The 23,391-nt window shown below is 44.0% G+C and overlaps 1 long non-coding RNA gene across 1 annotated transcript; it reads left to right on the top strand.

Moving 5' to 3' along the window:
* The first annotated feature begins 13,594 nt into the window (after positions 1-13,594).
* On the top strand, positions 13,595-23,391 carry LOC139182034 (uncharacterized). Its single transcript, XR_011565616.1, has 3 exons — positions 13,595-15,977; positions 16,202-16,288; positions 23,367-23,391. It is a non-coding gene; the product is annotated as an uncharacterized lncRNA (long non-coding RNA).

Here is a 23,391-nt window from a genome sequence, read left to right as displayed (position 1 = left end):
AGACCTTAGATGGGCTAGGTCAGAAAGGTTAAGTAATAAGTGAAGCATCTAAAGCTCTGGTCCCCTGGTTTCATGTTGAGTCTTCTCTATACAGTTCAATGCTGGATTTTAACATCTCTTCTAAGTATCATATTAATGTTCAGAACAAAATGCTGAGAAGTTTCAAAAGATCTTAGTTAAAAGCAAAAAAAGACAGCAGAAGCTGAAAGGACAGAGTGTATTTGACAGTTTGGAGATGCTAATTATGGTTCTGAGATAGTTGTGGGGACTGGAGAGAATAGTCTGTGGAAGCCTGATAAGGGAAGTCACTAGGCTTCCAGCTTCAGCAAGAGATTTAAGAGGACTGTAAATCAGGTGATGTTGGGTTATGTAAACTATAGATTGCATTCTCTCAGAAAGAGCTAACACCAGAAAGTAGGTAATTGTTATAAATTTCAGCTCTGTTTTCATTTTTTTTTGCAACAGAAAATTTTAAACATGCATGGAATATCAAAAAATAGTATAATAAATCCTCACAACGCCCATTGATAGAACATAATCAACATTCTGTCATTCTTAGAAGTTGACTTATAAAAATATTTGAATACATTAAGACTTTCCTTAAAATCATTTTCCCTCCAGCTGTATTGAGGTATAAATGACAATTAAAAATGTAAATATTGCAGATACAATCTAATGACTTGATACACATATATGCTCAGTTGCTAAGTCGTGTCTGACTCTTTGCAACCTATGGACTATAGAAAATACTCAACACAGCCAAGGCAATCAACATCACAGTCAATTCACATCCATTTTCCTTTTTGGTTTTTAATGTTGAGAATTTCCAAGATCTCTTCTCGTAGAAAACTGAAATTTCACAGTACATAATTGTTGACTGGAGCCACATTTCTGTATACCAGTTCTCCAGAACTTACTTGTATTTTGTAATTGAAGCCAAAAGTCATTATTAAAAAGGGAAATTATCAAAGAATAGCAACATGATCTTGTGATAAGCTCCACACATTTTGATCTTTCTTCATTTAGGGTGGAAGGAAAGAAAACCGCTGAGCTGGTAAGATGGCCACACAAATAGCTACATACTTATGGGTGGGAGCCCAACGTTTTGTTCATTCAGTCCTGGAGTCATTCGTTCATTTAAATAACACAGTCTAGGCAGTTTTGATGCACACTGTCCATCCACCAGTGAGACTGTCATGCTGGACTTGGGCTTGAGTCCAAATCAGGATTCATCATTTAATACATCTTTGAAGACTGTGGATAAGTGCTGTCCTTGAGCCTCATCTTTCTCATCCATAAAATAGGGATAATAAGTTGCTGAATAGGGTGTTGTTAGAGTTAAAAGTAAGGGGAGTTCCCCAGAAATATGCATGACCTGTGTTCTGTAACATATGCCACTGTTATTTGTCTAGGCCCTGAGCTCATGATGAAAGAAATCATGAGACAGTATCTCTCCCCTCAGATTTCCCTTTCGCAGACTAGAGAGCAGCAATAAGCTCACAGAGGTTCCCTGCACAATGCAGCATGTAAGATGCCAGAAAGCTGCCCCCATTAACACCATGCATTCATCTTCCAAAATCATCTGAGTTCTTCTAACTTTTTGTTACTTTTCCTTAGGTCTTGCAGCTCTACAAACATAATCTGTGCTAAACCCTGTTGTTGTCCAAGGTCAAAAAATCTGCTGGAGTTTGGAGCGAAGAAAGCTTTATTGAAAGAGTCAGGCAAGGAGTTCATGCTCAAAAAAATCCAAACTCCCTGATGGATTTCAGGGGAGACTTTTTATAGGGAAGGTGAGGGAGAAAGTGCAGTGTAAGTGATCACCTGCATCATTATTCTCCGATCGGTTGATGATGAGGTAACAGGGTCGTGTCATGGGGTTTAACATCTTCAGTCCTCAGGCTCCAGCTGGTGTGGGGGCTCCCTGCTCGTGTTCATCAGGCAGTTAACTTCTTCCACCTGGTGAGTGTTTTAGTATCTGCAGAACAACTTAGGAATGTGCATCAGACACTGTCATCTATATGATCTAAATCCTTCAGGGAAGGACTAAAGATTTTGTCATTGCAACACCTGGAGTAACAGGCAAATTCGGCCTTGGAATACGGAATGAAGCAGGGCAAAGACCAATAGAGTTTTGCCAAGAAAATTCACTGGTCATAACAAACACCCTCTTCCAACAACACAAGAGAAGACTCTATACATGGACATCACCAGATGGTCAACACCGAAATCAGATTGATTATATTCTTTGCAGCCAAAGATGGAGAAGCTCTATACAGTCAGCAAAAACAAGACCAGCAGCTGACTGTGGCTCAGATCATGAACTCCTTATTGCCAAATTCAGACTTAAATTGAAGAAAGTAGGGAAAACCACTAGACCATTCAGGTATGACCTAAATCAAATCCCTTATGATTATACAGTGGAAGTGAGAAATAGATTTAAGGGCCTAGATCTGATAGAGTGCCTGATGAACTATGGAATGAGGTTCGTGACATTGTACAGGAGACAGGGATAAAGACCATCCCCATGGAAAAGAAATGCAAAAAAGCAAAATGGCTGTCTGGGGAGGCCTTACAAACAGCTGTGAAAAGAAGAGAAGCAAAAAGCAAAGGAGAAAAGGAAAGATATAAACATCTGAATGCAGAGTTCCAAAGAATAGCAAGAAGAGATAAGAAAGCCTTCTTCAGCGATAAATGCAAAGAAATAGAGGAAAACAACAGAATGGGAAAGACTAGGGATCTCTTCAAGAAAATCAGAGATACCAAAGGAACATTTCATGCAAAGATGAGCTCGATAAAGGACAGAAATGGTATGGACCTAACAGAAGCAGAAGATATTAAGAAGAGATGGCAAGAATACACAGAAGAACTGTACAAAAAAGATCTTCACGACCCAGATGATCACGATGGTGTGATCACTGACCTAGAGCCAGACATCCTGGAATGTGAAGTCAAGTAGGCCTTAGAAAACATCACTATGAACAAAACTAGTGGAGGTGATGGAATTCCAGTTGAGCTATTCCAAATCCTGAAAGATGATGCTGTGAAACTGCTGCACTCAATATGCCAGCAAATTTGGAAAACTCAGCAGTGGCTACAGGACTGGAAAAGGTCAGTTTTCATTCCAATCCCAAAGAAAGGCAATGCCAAAGAATGCTCAAACTACCACACAATTTCACTCATCTCACACGCTAGTAAAGTAATGCTCAAAATTCTCCAAGCCAGGCTTCAGCAATATGTGAACCATGAACCTCCTGATGTTCAAGCTGGTTTTAGAAAAGGCAGAGGAACCAGAGATCAAATTGCCAACATCCGCTGGATCATGGAAAAAGCAAAAGAGTTCCAGAAAAACATATATTTCTGCTTTATTGACTATGCCAAAGCCTTTGACTGTGTGGATCACAAGAAACTGTGGAAAATTATGAAAGAAATGGGAATACCAGACCACCTGATCTGCCTCTTGAGAAATTTGTATGCAGGTCAGGAAGCAACAGTTAGAACTGGACATGGAACCACAGACTGGTTCCAAATAGGAAAAGGAGTTCGTCAAGGCTGTATATTGTCACCCTGTTTATTTAACTTATATGCAGAGTATATCATGAGAAACGCTGGACTGGAAGAAACGCTGGACTGGAAGAAACACTGGAATCAAGATTACCGGGAGAAATATCAATAGCCTCAGATATGCAGATGACGCCACCCTTATGGCAGAAAGTGAAGAGGAACTCAAAAGCCTCTTGATGAAAGTGAAAGTGGAGAGTGAAAAAGTTGGCTTAAAGCTCAACATTCAGAAAACGAAGATCATGGCATCCGGTCCCATCACTTCATGGGAAATAGATGGGGAAACAGTGGAAACAGTGTCAGACTTTATTTTTCTGGGCTCCAAAATCACTACAGATGGTGACTGCAGCCATGAAATTAAAAGACGCTTACTCCTTGGAAGGAAAGTTATGACCAACCTAGGTAGCATATTCAAAAGCAGAGACGTTACTTTGCCAACAAAGGTTCGTCTAGTCAAGGCTATGGTTTTTCCTGTGGTAATGTATGGATGTGAGAGTTGTTCTGTGAAGAAGGCTGAGTGCCAAAGAATTGATGCTTTTGAACTGTGGTGTTGGAGAAGACTCTTGAGAGTCCCTTGGACTGCAAGGAGATCCAACCAGTCCATTCTGAAGGAGATCAGCCCTGGGATTTCTTTAGAAGGACTGATGCTAAAGCTGAAACTCCAGTACTTTGGCCAACTCATGCGAAGAGTTGACTCATTGGAAAAGACTCTGATTCTGGGAGGGATTGGGGGCAGGAGGAGAAGGGGATGACAGAGGATGAGATGGCTAGATGGCATCACTGACTCGATGGATGTGAGTCTCAGTGAACTCTGGGAGTTGGTGATGGACAGGGAGGCCTGGCGTGTTGCGATTCATGGGGTCACAAAGAATCGGACACGACTGAGTGACTGATCTGATCTGATCTGATATGGCTGATCTATTGTTTAATATTTTGTTGCTGTTACTACAAATTCACATTCTTTCAATCATTAATTCTTGAGCCAACCTTCTGTGGCTCAGAGGAGGCCTGGGAGATTAAAGCTTTTCTACAAGCAAGAGGGGCTTCCCAGGCGATTTAGTGGTAAAGAATCCACCTGCCAATGCAAAGAGAAGCAGGACGCAGGCTATATTTATGGTTCAGGAAGATCCCCTGGAGGAGGAAATGGCAACCCACTCCAGTATTCTTGCCTAGATAATCCCATGGACAGAGGAGTCTGGTGGGCTACAGTCTATGTGGTTGCAAAGAGTCGGACAGGACTGAGTGACTGAGCACCGCATGCACAAACAAGAGGCAGGTAGAGGGCATGGGGTGGGGTCTATCCCAGGAAGGTCCCACAGGGTCCTGCTGTATAACAGCTGGACACCGTTCTGTAGCACCCTTATTTGGTCTTGATGAGGGCAGAGTGCCCTGATCAAGGGTTGCTATCTCCTTGTGCCAGCTTTCTCCTGGTCTTCACCACAGCTGAGGGAGCGTTTCTGATGCAGCCTGCCCCTCCCTCTCCGTCTTCTGGGTGGGGGCCCGGGCTCAGAGCGCGCCATTTCGTAGAATTTGCAGCCCGGTGCCCAAACGTAGGCGCCTCTGTCCAGTGCCTTGGGTGCCACAGTTTTCCTAAGTGGCTCCATCAAGCGCGCCTGCAGCCTCGCCTCACAACTGCGCGGCCCCGGGCAGAGTCCGCCTGGCCGCCCCTTGGTCCTGCTGCCCCCACCGCTCCCGACTCCAGGCTCCAGGGGCAGAGGCGCGGAGCGGGCGGCCCCCTGGTGCTCCACTCCTTGAAGCAGGTAGTTCTGTCTCCATAAGAGAGGACCGACCGCGCTGTGTCTGGGCCTCCAGCCTCCCCGCCGGCGCCTGCAGGAGCAGCTCCATCACCAAAGCAGCGCGACCCCGGCCCGCGGCCGCCCCCGCCGGCAAGATGCGGAAGCCCAACCCTCTGCAGGACGCGAACTTCTGCTCGCGCCTCTTTTTCTGGTGAGATCCTGCTTGGGCTGTGACACCTCCGCCGTCGTGGGGAGGGTGCTTGACGCCGCCGCTCCGCTTTTGGGGACCGAGGAAGGGGGTGGTCGGGGCGAGGTAGCGCTTTCCGCTGGCGTCCTGGGCACCTGGCTGCTTGTAGCCCGTGGGGCCACGTGGTCCCTGGCATCTGGCGAGCCGGGAGAGGGAACTCGTGGTGGGGCTCCCTGACTTGTAGCTCGCTGCCCCACCAGCAAACTCCTTAGGCCCTAGTAGGACGGGGAAGGGGTGAAGTAGGAGGGGCGGCGAGTGAAGCAGGAGGCAGGGAAGCTGAGAACCCAGGCTGCCCAAGGGGAGTCTCCCGACAAGCGGGAGGACTGGACCACCCTCTCCACATACCCAATACCACACACCCACACTCCATCCTTAGCCGGCTTCCCCAGTACTGCTCAGGAATTCGCAGTTCTAAACTAAATCCGCATCCTTATTTTTCCCCTAAGCAAGCAATTTATGAACAGCTTCCTTTATCCAATTAGTGCCCTGAACTGTTACCATCGTCCAAGAACGTCCCCATTTTCCCCATATTCCTTAGGTGACAGCTGAGTTCCGCCTGCACCAGGCTCCCTCGTCACTGTGCCTATGACAATGTCTCCCTTCCTCCCTCCCTCTCTCCCTGTACATCTCTCACTGCATTTCCTGGTATCTATTTGTGACAAGTTTCATGTGTGTAAAAACACTTGTTTTTAATGTAATGAATGGGGATACTATTCTTGAACACGTTTTGCTTTTGCCTGGGACACACAGCCAGGACTGGAGTATGTATTTGAACAGCCCCTTTCTCTACTGTGAATATCTCCACTTCCACATTTAAGGACCAAACCCTGGGGATTTGGTCCCTGAAACCTGTGGGGTTTTATGCAGATCTTTAGCCTTCAGAGAAGCAGTGCATGGTCTTGATGCAGGTGGTCCTGCCCAGGAGTCATTTGGTCCTGAAACCACTGAAGGGTCCCTGAACTGTGAGGAAACACCAATGAAAAACGCTACAGAGAGCTGAAGCTCTTACCTGAAGTCTTCATCTAATAGCTGGGACCTTTATTTTTTGGGGGCTCCAAAATCACTGAATATGGTGATTGCAGCCATGAAATTAAAAGAAGCTTACTCCTTGGAAGGAAAGTTATGACCAACCTAGATAGCATATTCAAAAACAGAGACATTACTTTGCCAACAAAGGTCCGTCTAGTCAAGGCTATGGTTTTTCCAGTGGTCATGTATGGATGTGAGAGTTGGACTGTAAAGAAAGCTGAACGCTGAAGAATTTATGCTTTTGAACTGTGGTGTTGGAGAAGACTTGCAAGTCCCTTGGACTGCAAGGAGATCCAACCAGTCCATTGTAAAGATCAGTCCTGGGTATTCATTGGAAGAACTGATGCTAAAGCTGAAACTCCAATACTTTGGCCACCTCATGCGAAGAGTTGACTCATTGGAAAGACCCTGATGCTGGGAGGGATTGGGGGCAAGAGGAGAAGGGGATGACAGAGGATGAGGTGGCTGGATGGCATCACTGACTCGATGGACGTGAGTCTGAGTGAACTCCCGGAGTTGGTGATGGACAGGGAGGCCTGGCGTGGTGCGATTCATGGGGTCACAAAGAGTCGGACACGACTGAGCAACTGAACTGAACTAACTAGGCAGGCCTGAACCTCTGGATTTTAATCACTCTTGGGTGATTATGAGGTCTTTTGTTTCTGGAACCTAACCCATTCATCTTTTCCCCAAAGTCTGATACTTCTTTTATGGGACAGCCTAAGGGATTCCCAGGGAATGGAAGCTCCTATGCTTGTTCTGATGGTGGTGTATTCAGTGTGTAGTTACATCTCTTGGTCACTTGGCGGCCCTTAAGGAAAGAGGGGCTTAGAAGAAGGAATGTGGGTGCAGTTACTCTAAATAATCTGAAACAGTCAAACATCTGCTTAAAGCAGGGCAAGAAACTCTCCAGTCATCTTCTGTCTGTGGATTTTCAAAATGTGTGTGTGGAAATGGGAAGATAAAGACTTCTCATTGATTTTGGTAGACACCCATTTCCAGTTTTCCTGCTGGAAGGAGAGAAGCTATTACCTCGTATTTCACACTTAAAGTTGCTGAACCAGAGAGGTTGAGTGAGTTGTCTACCAGCACACAGCTAGAAAGTGAAAGAGTTGGATCCCAAAGCAGGCAGTCTGGCTCCCTGTGTATGTAACTGCTGTATCGAGTAGGTTCTATTTGTGTACTTGTTTGTAAATGCACAGAGAAACTGATTCCAAACACACCTTTGGTCTTATTAGCAGGAGTCAATCAAGGGAAGTTCTTAAAGTTCTTGCTGTTGGAGATGATGCATGTGAAACATCTCTATAATCAAGCTTTAGGGCGACTCTTCTCAGAGTATAGCTCTTAGACCTGCTCATCCTCATCACTTGGGAGTTTGTTAGAAACACAAATCCCCCTGAACTCTTTGTAGACCAATTGTGTAAAGTTAGAAATTCGGGGGGGGGGGTTAAATAATCTCCAGGTGATTCTGATGGAAGGTTGAGACTGGCTTCTGCTTTCAGCCATCCCTCCCACTGGCATTACTACTTCAATGTTAACTTTTAAAAGGGGTCCGGACTTTGTGAAGTTAGTTGTTGACCACAATTTCCAGCCTGTACATAAAGTCTGAGGTACCCTCGTGATTTCCTTGTGTTCCCTACTCGCTGTCCTGGGGAAAGCTAACATGAGCCCAAGCAGGAAGTACTGCCCAGAGACAAAGTCTGCCTTGTAGAGAAAAACTGAGTTTTCATCTTCTCATTCGGTGTTTGCTTTTCTTCTCGTATTTCACCTGCTTTCTAAACTTGTAAATGATACCAGTAACTAGCTTATTGTGTTAATACAAATGATCTCACTGGAGTTTTAGTGTTTTCAAAGCACAGATGGGACTTAGGGTCAAAAAAGGCATGCATTATGGCTATACATAATTATTGTGGATTTTAGAAAATAATATATGCTTTACTATTTCTGTAATAAAATTAAAACTACAGAAGAAGAAATGAATAAAATTTAATTTCTGTTAGCCACGCACACTTATTGATAATTTGGCTGTTTTTTAGAAGTAGAATAACTGGTGAAAGCTGAATTCTGTTCCATCAGGTTTGCCCACTTAAAAACTGCTTGTGTGCTTATTTCACTGCTATTTGTGAGTATGTGAATTACATTTTTTATAGGCCTGAGGTGAAAAATGTCAAACAGTTACTTATTTATTGTTGTCCACTCTGAGCCATCATTGCTGCTCTCGTGCTTTTCTCTAGTTGTGTGGTGACTGGTGACTACTCTCTAGTTGTGGTGCATGGGCTTCTCTTGTTATGGAGCACAGGCTCTGAGGCGAGTGGGCTTCAATTGTTTTGGCTCATGGGCTTAGTTGCTCCATGCCACGTGGAATCTTCCTGGACCAGGAATCAAACCCATGTCCCCTGCATTAGCAGATGGATTCTTAACTACTGAACCATCAAGGAAGTCCAGTATCAGTTTTAATAAGAATTTATTTGATTTTTAGAGTTGTAACTATGTTTATTGATTATTTGTCTTTCTTTGAATTGTCTCTTCATAGACATTTTTTTCCCATGAGGCATTTTTATATTTAAATAATTTGCAATAGTGCATATAATACTTTTTCAGATTTTCATTTGTTCTTTAGAGGTTTTAAATTAGATATAATTAATTAAAATTTTCTTTTTGGTTTCTCCTATTGTTTTCATAATGTCTTTTTAAAATCCTAGCATCTTCTAAATCTCTGTAAGCATTCTATTTTGGCTCTCTTTTCTTTTTTAATTTCTAACAAAAAAGATAACTAGAATTTTTTTTTTTTTTTAGTATTTGGCAAAAGATAGACTCCATTTTCCCAAATAACCCATATTCCTATCATGGTTTATTGACTGATTCTTCCTTTTTACCATTACTGGAAATCAGTGGCACATTTTTTGAACCATGTCCAGTCTGCTGAGACTCTCTGTGGTAATGTCCCTGCTGCCCTGCACTGCAGCCTTGGAGGTGAGCTCTGCATTTCTTTCCCCCCTCATCCCAGAAGCCAGCAGGCTGGGGCTTGGTGCAGGGTCTGTCCCTAGAGATGAGGGTGGAGCAGGGTCTTGGATTAGTTGCACTTGGCCCATCAGGGAATGGTTATATCCTCGCTCCACTGACACTTGCCATGTCTCAGTCAGTGAACTGTCCCCTTGCAAAGTGAGTGTGGATGTGGAAACTGCCACTGGTGTCAAGTCAGACTCTACAGAGACTCTGATCAAGAGAAGCTGATGACATGAGGGGTGGATGTGAACTAGTCGATTGTTGAGATGGTTTAGGGAGATTGGTGCTGTTAGGCCCTCAGTAACTAATGCTTATGAATGCATCAGTCAGTCAGTTCCTTTGCTCAGTCATGTCTGACTCTTTGCGACCCCATGAATCGCAGCACACAGGGCCTCCCTGTCCATCACCATCTCCTGGAGTTTACTCAAACTCATGTCCATCGAGTCAGTGATGCCATCCAGCCACCTCATCCTCTGTCATCCCCTTCTCCTTGTGCCCCAAATCCCTCCCAGCATCAGGGTCTTTTCCAATGAGTCAACTCTTCGCATAAGGTGGCCAAAGTATTGGAGTTTCAGCTTCAGCATCAGTCCTTAAAATGAACACCCAGGAATGATCTCCTTTAAGATGGACTGGTTGGATCTCCTTGCAGTACAAGGGACTCTCAAGAGTGTTCTCCAACACCACAGTTCAAAAGCATCAATTCTTTGGCACTCAGCTTTCTTCACAGTCCAACTCTTACATCCATACATGACCACAGGAAAAACCATAGGCTTGACTAGATGGACCTTTGTTGGCAAAGTAATGTCTCTGCTTTTGAATATGCTGTCTAGGTTGGTCATAACTTTCCTTCCAAGGAGTAAGTGTCTTTAATTTCATGGCTGCAATCACCATCTGCAGTGGAGCCCAAAAAAATAAAGTCTGACACTGTTTCCACTCTTTCCCCATTTATTTGCCATGAAGTGATGGGAACCGATGCCAAGATCTTCGTTTTCTGAATGTTGAGTTTTAAGCCAACTTTTTCACTCTCCTCTTTCACTTTCATCAAGAGGCTTTTTAGTTCCTCTTCACTTTCTGCCATAAGGCACTTTCTGTCATCTGCATATCTGAGGTTACTGATATTTTTCCTGGCAATCTTGATTCCAGCTTGTGCTTCTTCCAGCCCAGTGCTTCTCATGATGTACTCTGCATAGAAGTTAAATAAGCAGGGTGACAATATACAGCCTTGATGTACTCCTTTTCCTATTTGGAACCAGTCTGTTGTTCCATGTCCAGTTCTAACTGTTGCTTCCTGACCTGCATATAGGTTTCTCAAGAGGCATGTTAGGTGGTCTGGTATTCCCATCTCTTTCATAATTTTCCACAGTTTCTTGTGATCCACACAGTCAAAGGCTTTGGCATAATCAATAAAGCAGTGTATGTGCGGCTCTTTAACCACCTGATGGTATCAAGAATGAGGCTTGCTGTTCCAAGCAGGGCACTAGGTCTGTTTGTCCCATTTCCCAGGAACCATTGTCCCACTCAGCTGCAGGTTTCTCTCCCAGCCCAGATGTGTGTGCCGGTTCTTCCTGCTGACAGCCAGCCCACTTGACCTCAAGTACCCTTTTCTTCTCTGTGATGTTGGCTCTTTTCACAGCCTTTGTTTTAAAGTCTATTTTATCTGATATAAGTATTGCTACTCCTGCTTTCTTTTGGTCCCTATTTGCATGGAGTATCTTTTACCAGCCGTCACTTTCAGTCTGTATGTGTCCCCTGTTTTGAGGTGGGTCTCTTGTAGACAACATATGTAGGGGTCTTGTTTTTGTATCCATTCAGCCAGTCTTTGTCTTTTGGTTGGGGCATTGAACCCATTTACGTTTAAGGTAATTACTGATAAGTATGTTCCCGTTGCCATTTACTTTATTGTTTTGGGTTCGAGTTTATACACCGTTTTTGTGTTTCCTGTCTAGAGAATATCCTTTAGTATTTGTTGGAGAGCTGGTTTGGTGGTGCAGAATTCTCTCAGCTTTTGCTTGTCTGAAAAGCTTTTGATTCCTCCTTCATACTTGAATGAGATCCTTGCTGGGTACAATAATCTGGGCTGTAGGTTATTTTCTTTCATCATTTTAAGTATGTCTTGCCATTCCCTCCTGGCTTGAAGAGTTTCTATTGAAAGATCAGCTGTTATCCTTATGGGAATTCCCTTGTGTGTTATTTGTTGTTTTTCCCTTGCTGCTTTTAATATTTGTTCTTTGTGTTTGATCTTTGTTAATTTGATTAATATGTGTCTTGGGGTGTTTCTCCTTGGGTTTATCCTGTTTGGTACTCTCTGGGTTTCTTGGACTTGGGTGATTATTTCCTTCCCCATGTTAGGGAAGTTTTCCACTATTATCTCCTCAAGTATTTTCTCATGGTCTTTCTTTTTGTCTTCTTCTTCTGGAACCCCTATGATTCGAATGTTGTAGCGTTTAATATTGTCCTGGAGGTCTCTGAGATTGTCCTCATTTCTTTTAATTCGTTTTTCTTTTATCCTCTCTGATTCATTTATTTCTACCATTCTATCTTCTAATTCACTAATCCTGTCTTCTGCCTCTGTTATTCTACTATTTGTTGCCTCCAGAGTGTTTTTAATTTCACTTATTGCATTATTCATTATATATTGACTCTTTTTTATTTCTTCTAGGTCCTTGTTAAACCTTTCTTGCATCTTCTCAATCCTTGTCTCCAGGCTATTTATCTGTGATTCCATTTTAGTTTCAAGATTTTGGATCAATTTCACTATCATTATTCGGAATTCTTTATCAGGTAGATTCCCTATCTCTTCCTCTTTTGTTTGGTTTGGTGGGCATTTATCCTGTTCCTTTATCTGCTGAGTATTCCTCTGTCTCTTCATCTTGTTTAAATTGCTGAGTTTGGGGTGTCCTTTCTGTATTCTGGCAGTTTGTGGAGTTCTCTTTATTGTGGTGTTTCCTCGCTATGTGTGGGTTTGTACAGGTGGCTTGTCAAGGTTTCCTGGTTAGGGAAGCTTGTGTCGGTGTTCTGGTGGGTGGAGCTGTATTTCTTCTCTCTGGAGTGCAATGAAATGTCCAGTAATGAGTTATGAGATGTCTATAGTTTTGGGGTGACTTTGGGCAGCCTGTATCTTGAAGCTCAGGGCTGTGTTCCTTTGTTGCTGGAGAATTTGCTTGGTATGTCTTGCCCTGGAACTTATTGGCCCTTGTGTGGTGCTTGGTTTCAGTGTCGGTATGGAGGCATTTGATGAGCTCCTGTGAATGAATGTTCCTGGAGTCAGGAGTTCCCTGGAGTCAGGGTTTGGACTTAAGTCTCCTGCTTCTGGTTATCGGTCTTATTTTTACAGTAGTTTCAAAACTTCTCCTTCTATACAGCACCATTGATAAAACATCTACATTAAAGATGATAAGTTTCTCTACAGTGAGGGTCACTCAGAGAGGTTCACAGGGTTACATGGAGAAGAGAAGAGGGAGGAGGGAGTTAGAGGTGACCCAAATGAGATGAGGTGAATCAATAGTGGAGAGAGTGGGCTAGCCAGTAGTCACTTCCTTATGTGCACTCCACAACTGGACCACTCAGAGATGTTCACGGGGTTATACAGAGAAGAGAAGAAGGAGGAAGGTAACAGAGGTGGCCAGAGGGATAAAAGGGGGGAATGAAAAGGAGGGAGACAGATCCAGCCAGTAATCAGTTCCCTAAGTGTTATCCACCGTCTGGAACACACAGAAATTCACAGAGTTGGGTAGAGTAGAGAGGGGTTAGGGAGGAGACACAGGCGACCTGGTGGAGAAAAAGGAGGGTCCAAAGGGAGAGAGAGCAGTCAAGCCAGTAATCTCACTCCCTAGTGAAAAATGGGTCCTGAAGATTGGGTCCTTAAAGGTACAAAATTGGTAACAAATACATAAAAGCAAAAATTAAAAATCTAGAGTAGAGTTTGGAATTTCAAAAAAACGATGTTAGAGAAAAGAAGAAGGAAAAGAAAGAGAGAAAGAACGAACAAACAAAAGCAAACAAGGTCGCGAAAATTATAAAGAAAGTACAGGTACAAAATTGATAACTAATACCAGACAGCAAAAATTAAAAATCTAGAGTAGAGTTTGGAATTTCAAAAATATGATGTTAAAGAAAAGAAGAAGGAAAAGAAAGAGAGAAAAAACGAACAAACAAAAACAAACAAGGTCGTGAAAATTGTAAAGAAAGTACAGGTACAAAATTGATAACTAATACCAGAAAGCAAAAATTAAAAATCTAGAGTAGAGTTTGGAATTTCAAAAATACAATGTTAAAAAAAAAAAAAAAAAAAGAAGAAGAAGAAGAAAAATAAAGAGAGAAAACAAACAAACAAATACGAACAATGTCACAAAAATTATAAAGAAAATACAGGTACAAAATTGATATCAAATACCAAAAAGCATAAATTAAAAATCTAGAGTAAAGTTTGGAATTTCAGATATACAATGTTATATAAAAGAAGAAGAGAAAGAAACAGAGAAGAAGAAAAAAAAAAAAAGTCACAGAAATTATATAAAAAAAAAAACTATAGGTACAAAATTGATAACATATACCAAAAAGCGAAAATTAAAAATCTAGAGTAGAGTTTGGAATTTCAAAAATACAATGTTAAAGAAAAGAAGAAAAAAACAAAAACAAACAAACAAAAAAAACAAGGTCAAAAAATTATAAAATATATATATATGAAGTTTGCTGAAGAAGAAAAAAATAGGGTCTTTTTTTTTTTTTTTTTGCAAAGTAATAGGTTATAAAAGTGAAAATTAAAGGAACAATAGAGGACTTAAAATTTTTTTTTTTTTAATTAAAAAAAAAAAGAAAGAATGATCGTAAAAATAATAAAAATATATCTAGGACTTTTTTGTTTTTGTTTTTTTTTGTGGGTGTTGTGGGTTCAGTTCATTTTTGGCTAGTTTCTTGGTCAGATTTATATTTCTCAAGATCTATAGGCCCCTTCCTATGTAGTCCGTAGTATCCACAGGGTTTTGATCTATTGCCTATAGCTTCCAAGGCGTTTCCCTCTGTTATATCTTCTTCTGTTTGCTAGTCTCTTCAGTATCTGGTTTCCGCCCTGACTCAAAGGGCACGGTGGAGGACACTTTTTTTTTTTTTTTTTTTTTTTAGGCTTACTTGTTCAGTCGCGCTGTGGGGAGGGAGGGAGGGATGCTGCAAACAAATAACACTGGCGTGGGCTCGCAGTGCCTCAGCCACCCTGGGTCTGCCCCTGCTCACGGCGCGTGTAGCCTCCCTGTCCACACTGCTCGGACTCTAGGTTGTTCCGCCGGCAACAATCCGAGGCTGGCCCTGGGCTGCATGCACCTCCCAGGTCCAAGCCGCTCAGGTTCAGGCACTCGGGTAGTCCTCAGAGGCGCAGACTCAGTTGGGCCTGCGTTTTGTGCTCTTCCCAGGTCCGAGCGCCAATTTGCTCTTCCCAGGCGAGCGCCAATGCTGCGACTTATCGCCTCCCCGCCACTCGGTTATCTGGATGTAAATCCGGCGCACCTTCTCAGGCAGATGTTGACCGTCCAGACCCCCAAGAAGTTTTAGTTAGCAAAGAAGCCTGCTTACAATTTTATAGATAATGTCTCTCTGGGGCTGCGATTGCCCCCTTCCGGCTCTGGCTGCCTGTCACCGGAGGGGGAAGGTCTGCAGCCGGCTATCTCTGTTCAGTCCTTTGTTCCGTGCGCGGGCCTGGCGGTCTTAGGTTAGGGCTGGCTTTTCGCGTGGTAGGTATCCCACAGTCTGGTTTGCTAGCCCAAATTATTTCGCTCAGATAGCGCTCAGGGTATTCAGGCCAGATTCTTACTCTCAGCGATGCAGCCCACGCCGCGCCTCCCTGCCCAGCCCCGGTTTGCTAATGGCGGATGCAGGCGTCTGCGCTGCTTCTCTGCTGGGGGAGTTACCGTAGGGCTCGCAATCTGCGAGTTTTAAATTGTTTATTTATTTTTTTCTCCCTGTTATGTTGCCCTCTGTGCTTCCAAAGCTCGGCACAGATTCGGCAGTGAGAAGGTTTCCTGATGTTTGGAAACTTCTCTCTTTTTAAGATTCCCTTCCCGGGACGGAACTCCGTCCCTCCCTCTTTTGTCTCTTTTTTTTTGTTTTTAATATTTTTTCCTACCTCCTTTCGAAGAGTTGGGTTGCTTTTCTGGGTGCCTGATGTCCTCTGCCGGCATTCAGAAGTTGTTTTGTGGAATTTACTCGACGTTTAAATGCTCTTTTGATGAATTTGTGGGGGAGAAAGTGTTCTCCCCGTCCTACTCCTCCGCCATCTTGGCTCCTCCCTCCTTCTCCTTTTCTATCTCCATGTAGGATTTACAGCTTTTGAAGGAAAATGATCTAACTGAGATAGGAGACCGGGGAACCCCACTGAGTGAAGGACAGAAAGCCCGGGTCAGCCTTGCCAGGTAAATGGGGTTTCAGTTGCCATCCTGCCCCTCCTCCTCTGCACCTCCCAGTGGACGTGAGCATGCAGACCCCGCTCACCGGGTTGGCCTGTGTGAAGCAGGGTCTTGGCCCTTTCCCTGGGCTCCTGGAATGAACCTGGAGTTGTTGGACGCCATCATGAATTCAGAGGTGGGACGCAGGGAGTGTGTAGTATCCTCTCCTGACGTCTCTCTACGTTTTCTAGAGCCGTGTATCAGGATGCAGACATCTACCTCCTGGACGATCCACTCAGCGCAGTGGATGTAGGAGTCAGCAGGCACTTGTTCAAACAGTGAGTTAGCTCCTGTTTTCTATCATCTCTGCTTTCCAGGAACCCTGTAGAGATTGGGGAAGAGAGCTCAGGAAAGCCTTTGTGCTTCAGGAGACTCAGCTCGCTCTGCCCTGGTGTCCCTCTCTCCCCTCCCTTCCCTCCACAGAAGATCCATCTTAGAGAATTTTGCATCATGATGAGGTCAGGACAGGAAAATACAGCAGATGCTTCCAATGTGTGAAGGACAGTGGGGTCTGTGCTTTAGGGAGTGAGGAATAGATGGGAGATTTCCCCGTGACCTGCAGTTGATAACCAGACACTGTGATGGATCCAGAGCCTTGAAATAAGAAAGATGGTGAATGGTTTTTAAATCGTAGAGTTGGACCCAGTAATCTAGTACTTAGTGTCAGTCCTTTTCCTCCATCATGTGTTTAAGGCACATCGGAAGCAAAATTTTCAGTACTGACACAGGGCTTCTGTGGAAAGGCGCTGTTGGTTTATGCTTATTATTCTGTAGGTTTGGAAATTCTTAATAAGGCCTAGAATTAAGACTAACTTATTCCACATCTAAGTATGAATTTAATCGTTTAGCGTTGCTTCATGGATGCTTATTTGATTTAATACTTAGACCCATGATGTAGGGTTAGCCTGAATGTGGAACTAGAGATCTAGAATCTGGTGGAAATCTTGACTCTCATTTTTGTGTTTCTGGAATACAAATTGCTTTTGCCTGGCCACAGAATGACTGAAGTAAAACAACTCTTACGCTTTTCTGTGAATAATGTGTCCTAATACACGCTGACTGAAGCCTCTGATGGAGTCTAGACTGGCCTTTTTGAAAGCTGCATGAGCTTGCTTTTGCTACAACAGCATCCACATCTACCCCATGGTTGCTTACCTTGCTGTTGTTCACCTTGTTAAAGCCAACAAGCCTTCCATCTGCACTTATTAATGCCCTGCTGTGTGCACTGGGATCAATGCCCTTACAGATGTCCCTGCACAAAACCTCTTAGTTTATAAGGAGGACGGAGAGCCAGGAGAGGGGAAGGACCCATACTGGGCAGAATAAGGGAGACTAGGATGCCCAGCTCTCATTTCTGCCTCTGAGGAACCTGTCTCAATGTGGAGCTTGTTAAGACAGATGCCTGGGAAAAGGTCAGCTGAGTCAGGGTTTAGAGGTTTCTGCTTCCCTGGTGGCTCAGAGGTTAAAGCGTCTGCCTGGAATGCGAGAGACCTGGGTTGGATTCCTGGGTCGGGAAGATCCCCTGGAGAAAGGAATGGCAACCCACTCCAGTACTCTTGCCTGGAGAATCCCATGGAGGGAGGAGCCTGGTAGGCTACAGACCATGGGGTCGCAAAGAGTCATACATGACTGAGCGACTTCACTGTACTGGATAGTAAGTGCTGAATGGAAGTGGATGTTGGAAAGCTCCCTGTGCCCCGGGCTGGGCAGGAAGTGCCCTGGGGGCGTGCAGGCTGGGTATGTATGTAGAGGCTGAAAATAAGACCCAGTTCCCTTTGCTGGAGGAAGAGTAGAAGCACAGGAAGCGAGGCTGTGAGAACAGAAGGCACGTCCTCACCTGGAGGAGGCAGGTTGTACAGCAGAGAGAAGCTGTTTGGGAATTCTCGCTATCAGGTCCTGTGTTAGTTTGCTGGGGCTGTGTCTGTCCAGGCTGATCTCACAGAGACCAGAGCTCAGGCAAGTCCAAGGTGAGGGTGTTGGCAGATTTGGTGTCTGGTGAGGACCCAATTCCTGTGTCCTCATGTGGTGGAAGGGGTAAGGGAGCTGTGTGGGTCCCTTTTATAAAGGCACTAGTCCCATTCAGGCAGACTCCACCCTCATGACCTGTCACCTCCCAATGGCACCATCTCCAGTACTTTCACAGTGGGGATTAGGTTTCAGTGTATGTATTTTGAGGGCGTAAACATTCAGTCACAGCAGGCTGCCAGAGATGGCAGAGCTGGGGGAGCAGTGCGTAAATAATAGAAATTCATTCTCTCACAGTTCTAAAGGCTAGACTCTCATGATCAAGGTGTGGGCAGTTTGGTTTCTCCTTAGACCTTTTCCTTATCTTCTGATGACAGCTTCCTCACTGTGTCCTCGGACATGGTCCTCCCTCTGTTCATGCACACCCCTGTGTTTCTGTCCTTATGTCTTAGTCTCCTCTTCTAAGAACACCAGTCATATGGGATTAGGCCCACTATAATTGAGGGTAACAACTACCTCTTTAAAGGTTCTGTCACCAGATTCTAAGGTTCTGGTGGTCAATGTGCCATCATATGAATTTTTGGGGGAACAGAATTCATTCACAGCAAATCTTAAATAGCAAATAAAGAGACTTAAGCAGATTAGTGGAGTGAGTGAGAGAGATATGTGAGGAGCTCTGAGCTCTGGATATGAGGAGCTGGGATTCCACATCCATTAAGCAGGGGTCATGAGGCAGGTACCACTGAAGGCTGTATGTGAAAGGTGCTTAGTGTTGGGGCAATGAAAGAGCTCTAGAGATGGATGGTGGTGATGGTTACACAATGATGTGAATGTACTTAATGCCATTGAGCTGTATGCATAAAAAATAGTTAAAATTGTAAATTTCATGTTATGTATATTTTACCACACACAAAAATGACACATTAGCATTGAATCTTTCAGAACAAAAGAGAGCAGGGCAGCTGACATGTGGCATGGCCCACACTCTGATCTGACCCCCCCTTTCCCACCCTCCTTTGATTGTGATTTGATAAATTTTCTCTTATTTAAAGCACCTAGTGGCTCAGATGGTTAAGAATCTACCTGCAATGCAGGAGACCTGGGTTCAATCCCTGGGTCAAGAAGATCCCCTGGAAATTTCTTGCCTGGAAAATCCTGGGGTTGCAAAGAGTCAGACATGACTGAGTGACCAATACTTTCACTGATGACTTTTCCCTTAGGTAGTGCCTTGTGGCTTGTCATGAGTTCAGTGATGGAATACTAGTAGTGAGACATGAGTTTCCATCCCCCACTCTCCTGGCATCATGAGTAGCTCAGCCTCCCTGTTCCCAACACTCCACCCTGAACTTGCAAGTGTCTGCTACCCTGTCTTGTGTGCCTCTGCACAAGTTCCCCATCACTGCAAGAGCAGTTTCTGCTGGCTCTTGTGTCTGTGTCACAGGGAGGGGAAGGGAAAGTTTATGGATTGCCATGTATCAGTGTGCTGAACACAAAAACTCTCTTAGGTGTTTATAAAGGTGAGGTGTTTATAACATGTTTATAAAGTTCTCTCCAACCTTTCGGTTTAATGACCTTGGATGTACACTTAATAGAAGCAAGCTTGTTAAGACTTGTATGCTAATCAGAACCACATTCTCTGGAGAAACTTAGGGCAGGAATCACAAAGGCAATTTAGGAAATCACTCAACAGCGACTGAGAATGTTCTCAATGAGTTAGGCATTTGGACAGAACAATATGCTATGAGAGATGGTGGTCGTGTTGAAGCTTATTTGTGGTGAATATTTTCTATTAAAAGTGAATGAATCACACTTCTACTTGCCATTTTCATCTTTCTTTAGTCATGAGTATATTAATATATACCAGGTTACTAATATTTGTGATTTTTATAACTATATTTTGTGATAATTAAGTGGGTTCTATTACCTATAGAAAGTGAGAGTCCTTAGATGAACTGATGCAGTCTCATTTGTGTCCAGCCATGGACCTTCTCCTGGATCAGCCCCACATCACCAGACCACTGCCTCCTGCATCATCAGCTTTTCAGGTCTGCCCTGATCAGACTCCCATGCTGCTGTCTACACAGCTCACCCTCCTGCTCCAGCCCTTCATAGACCTCCCCCTGCCCTCCCCTCCCATTCCTCCCATGTTTAGGAAGCAGCTCCAGGTCCTCAGAGAACAGGCTTCTTTGCCATCTGCCCCCATCAGCCTTTCTAGCTCTTCCCCACACCTACTCGGTAATCCACTGTGCTGGCTTTGTGGGGGTCCTTTCTCACCCCTCATCCCTGTCTGTCTATACATAGTGGTCCCTCTGTCCCAGAGCCAGGGAGCAGTGTGCCAGGACACAGAAGGAAGATGGAAGACGGGACCTGACATTCCCTCCTCCTCCTCCAGGTGCAGCCCGTGCCCTCTGTCTTTTCACTGCCCTCAGTGGGTGCACTTGACTATTTATGAGTCTCCCCACCCTCTAGAAGCTATGAATGCAGGAAGGTGCCTCAGCCCAGCATGTTCTGTCCCAGACCCCTGCACCTGCTCTGTCTTCTTCCAGGGATGTTTCCCCAGAGAATGTCGGGGCTCCTGTGTCTCCCCAACTACAGCAGCCCCCTTGCTTTTTCTTCAGAGCACACATCATGGCCTGATAGTACATGTCCTGTACTCATTCAGTGTATCCCCCTTTTACATGGTGCAAAGTAATGTCTGCTTTCTTGGCCTGCGTTGTACGTCAAGAGAGTGGCACCTCAGTAAACCTTTGCTGATTGAATGGATGAAGGTGCGGTTTCTGAATTATTTGTATCCCCTCTACCATGGAATGTATCTCCTCTTAACACAGCCCCTATAGAGAATGATACTGGATTGGCCAAAAAGTTCAGTTGGGTTTTCTGTAAGATGTTATGGAAAAACCTGAAGGAATTTTGTGGCCAACCCAATAAATAGAACACAGCCCTTATATAGATTTAATAGCTAACTTGTTTTTGAATCATTTTTATGACATAACTTGGAAATCTTTACTCTGAAACTTGAAAAATAGACTATCTTCTTCAGTTCAGTTCAGTTCAGTTGCTCAGTCATGTCTGACTCTTTGCGACCCCATGAATCACAGCACGCTCGGCCTCCCTGTCCATCATCAACACCTGGAGTTCACTCAGACTCAACGTCCATCGAGTCAGTGATGCCATCCAGCCATCTCATCCTCTGTCGTCCCCTTCTCCTTCTGCCCCCAATCCCTCCCAGCATCAGAGTCTTTTCCAATGAGTCAACTCTTTGCATGAGGTGGCCAAAGTACTGGAGTTTCAGCTAGAGATGGATAAAAAGCATTATTTAGGAAAATTTCAAAGTCATTAATTGGCCACTTTGTTGTAATTATTTATATTACTTCATCTCTGATGGAATGTTAGGAAGCAAACATTTTACCACTTTTGGGTGGCTCCATCTTGGACATAGAAACCCATTAGATTTGATTAACATCTGCCTTCAGGGACTGTTGGCAAGTAATTATGAATTAAGGAGAAACAGTTCCATTAAAAGCTTTAGTACTAAGTCTGAAGAGGTTTGCTCACTCAGGAATCTTAGATACAAATGCTGAACTAAGATATGTCAAAGGGCAAAATGAATCCTTTTGGACTTAATGAAGCAATGGTGTATGTGTCTACATCCTGGGGTCTTGCTTCTCATCACAGACCCAGTGTTCAGAGTGTCCCCTTAGGGACTTTTCTGTCATGAGTCCAAAGCACATGACTGCTCATGGTTAGGGAGGAGTGGAGAATGGGGCTGACATTTACTGAGTGGATTGGTGGTTTCATTTCTCAGCACCCGTGGGTGAGTTGTCCTTGGCCTTGTTTTGAGATGAAGAAACTGAGGTTTCATCACTCATCTGACATCAGGCTCGTGAGAGGGACTGAGCTGCAGTCTTCTGCCTTCACACTCTTCATTTGACTCACTCACAGACTGAGTTCTGGCCCAGGTTCCTGAGATTTGCTCTGTGAGGGACTTGGGCACCCAGAGTACCTGCTTGCAGCCCTGACTGTGGTCACCAGGGCCCCAAATCCAGCCACTTGCTTCCCTGGAGAGGTTGTGGACCTTGTGGGATGAGACTGGGGCTGAGTTCCTAGGGGTTTGCATTAAAAATGTGAAGCAGTTGGAGAAGTTACTATAAAAACACTTAAGGTTGGATACTGAGAGAGGTTGTTGGCCTTCCAGACCTGCCAGGCCTGTGACTTGCCCAGGTTAGACTTAAGAAAGAGCCCAGAATCAGTGACAAACACACATATGGTTTAATTATTAGGGCCCACTTACATGTGCAAAGGAAATCCTGGAAGGGCATCCTATCATTTGAGGCCCACGTTGGAAGAGGACATGGTGGTAGTCTTTGCTCCAAGGGCAAGGCGGCAGGAGAGGGGGGACATGACCTGTTATAGGGGAAGTTGATGTCAGGGTGGGCCATTGGTCACCATGAAAACCAGCAGAGGGTCATGTCCTTCTTGCCCCTTTGACAAGCATCATGGAGGATTGTGATCTGAAGCTAGAGCCGTCATTAGCTGGGACAAGCATATAGGAAGGTCAGTCATGTAAGTAGGTGTAGGTGAAGCAGACACTGGTCGAGAAGGGGATGTATAGAGAGCAAGAGAACAGCCATTTTGGGTGGCCTGATCACACAAGGGTCTTGGGTAAGAGAACTGGTGTGTCTTTTGGCCGTTGGATGATTCCCATTGTGCTTTGGGCCATCTGAATTCTGTTCTTTAATTTTCATATTTGGAAGGTGTTCAGTCCTTATGAAAGAAGACTGATTTCCTGGATGGGACTGGGACTGTTGTAGAGACTGATGGAGGCCACGTTGGCATTCATTTTCTGTTTAATATTATTTGGGAAGAAGTGTCTAGAAAAGGCACTCTAGCAAAGGTTACCAAGATTCTATTAATTTTTTGTTGTTAATGTATGCATCATAAATCATAAATAATCCCCTAGAAAATTGTCTAAGGAAAAGGCACACGTTTTTATATAACATAGATGCCTCTTTTCCCCTTCCCGCATAGTGATAAAATATTAAGTTCAGTCAAGTTTTGGAATCTCAGTATTGCTCAATTACTTTTCATTATGAAATGTAAATTATTGTTAAGCTGAGTTTTCAGAAAATATTTAGCAAGTGCCTCCTTCACTGGACTGTTTTTTAGAATTTTTTTTTTAGCAGAGCTGGGTTCACATTTGCTGCTGATAAATTTGAGGACCTATTCAGGATCATTGACATATTTGTATTTAATTTGTATTATTTGTTTTTTATTTAAACTATAGACCTTTGCTGTGTTGTTTTTGTCTCATTATGTTTTCAGAATATGTGTTTTCAGTTTGGAGCACCCCCATTAATGTGTATTTGCATTCTATACCTTTTACATTTGTAGGTGTATTCGTCAGGCCTTGAAGGAG

Source organism: Bos indicus, unplaced genomic scaffold (genome assembly GCF_029378745.1).
Source record: "Bos indicus isolate NIAB-ARS_2022 breed Sahiwal x Tharparkar unplaced genomic scaffold, NIAB-ARS_B.indTharparkar_mat_pri_1.0 scaffold_64, whole genome shotgun sequence".
Lineage (NCBI taxonomy): Eukaryota > Metazoa > Chordata > Mammalia > Artiodactyla > Bovidae > Bos > Bos indicus.
Note: the sequence above shows the minus strand (reverse complement) of the source record. Positions and strands in the feature narration are given on the sequence as shown.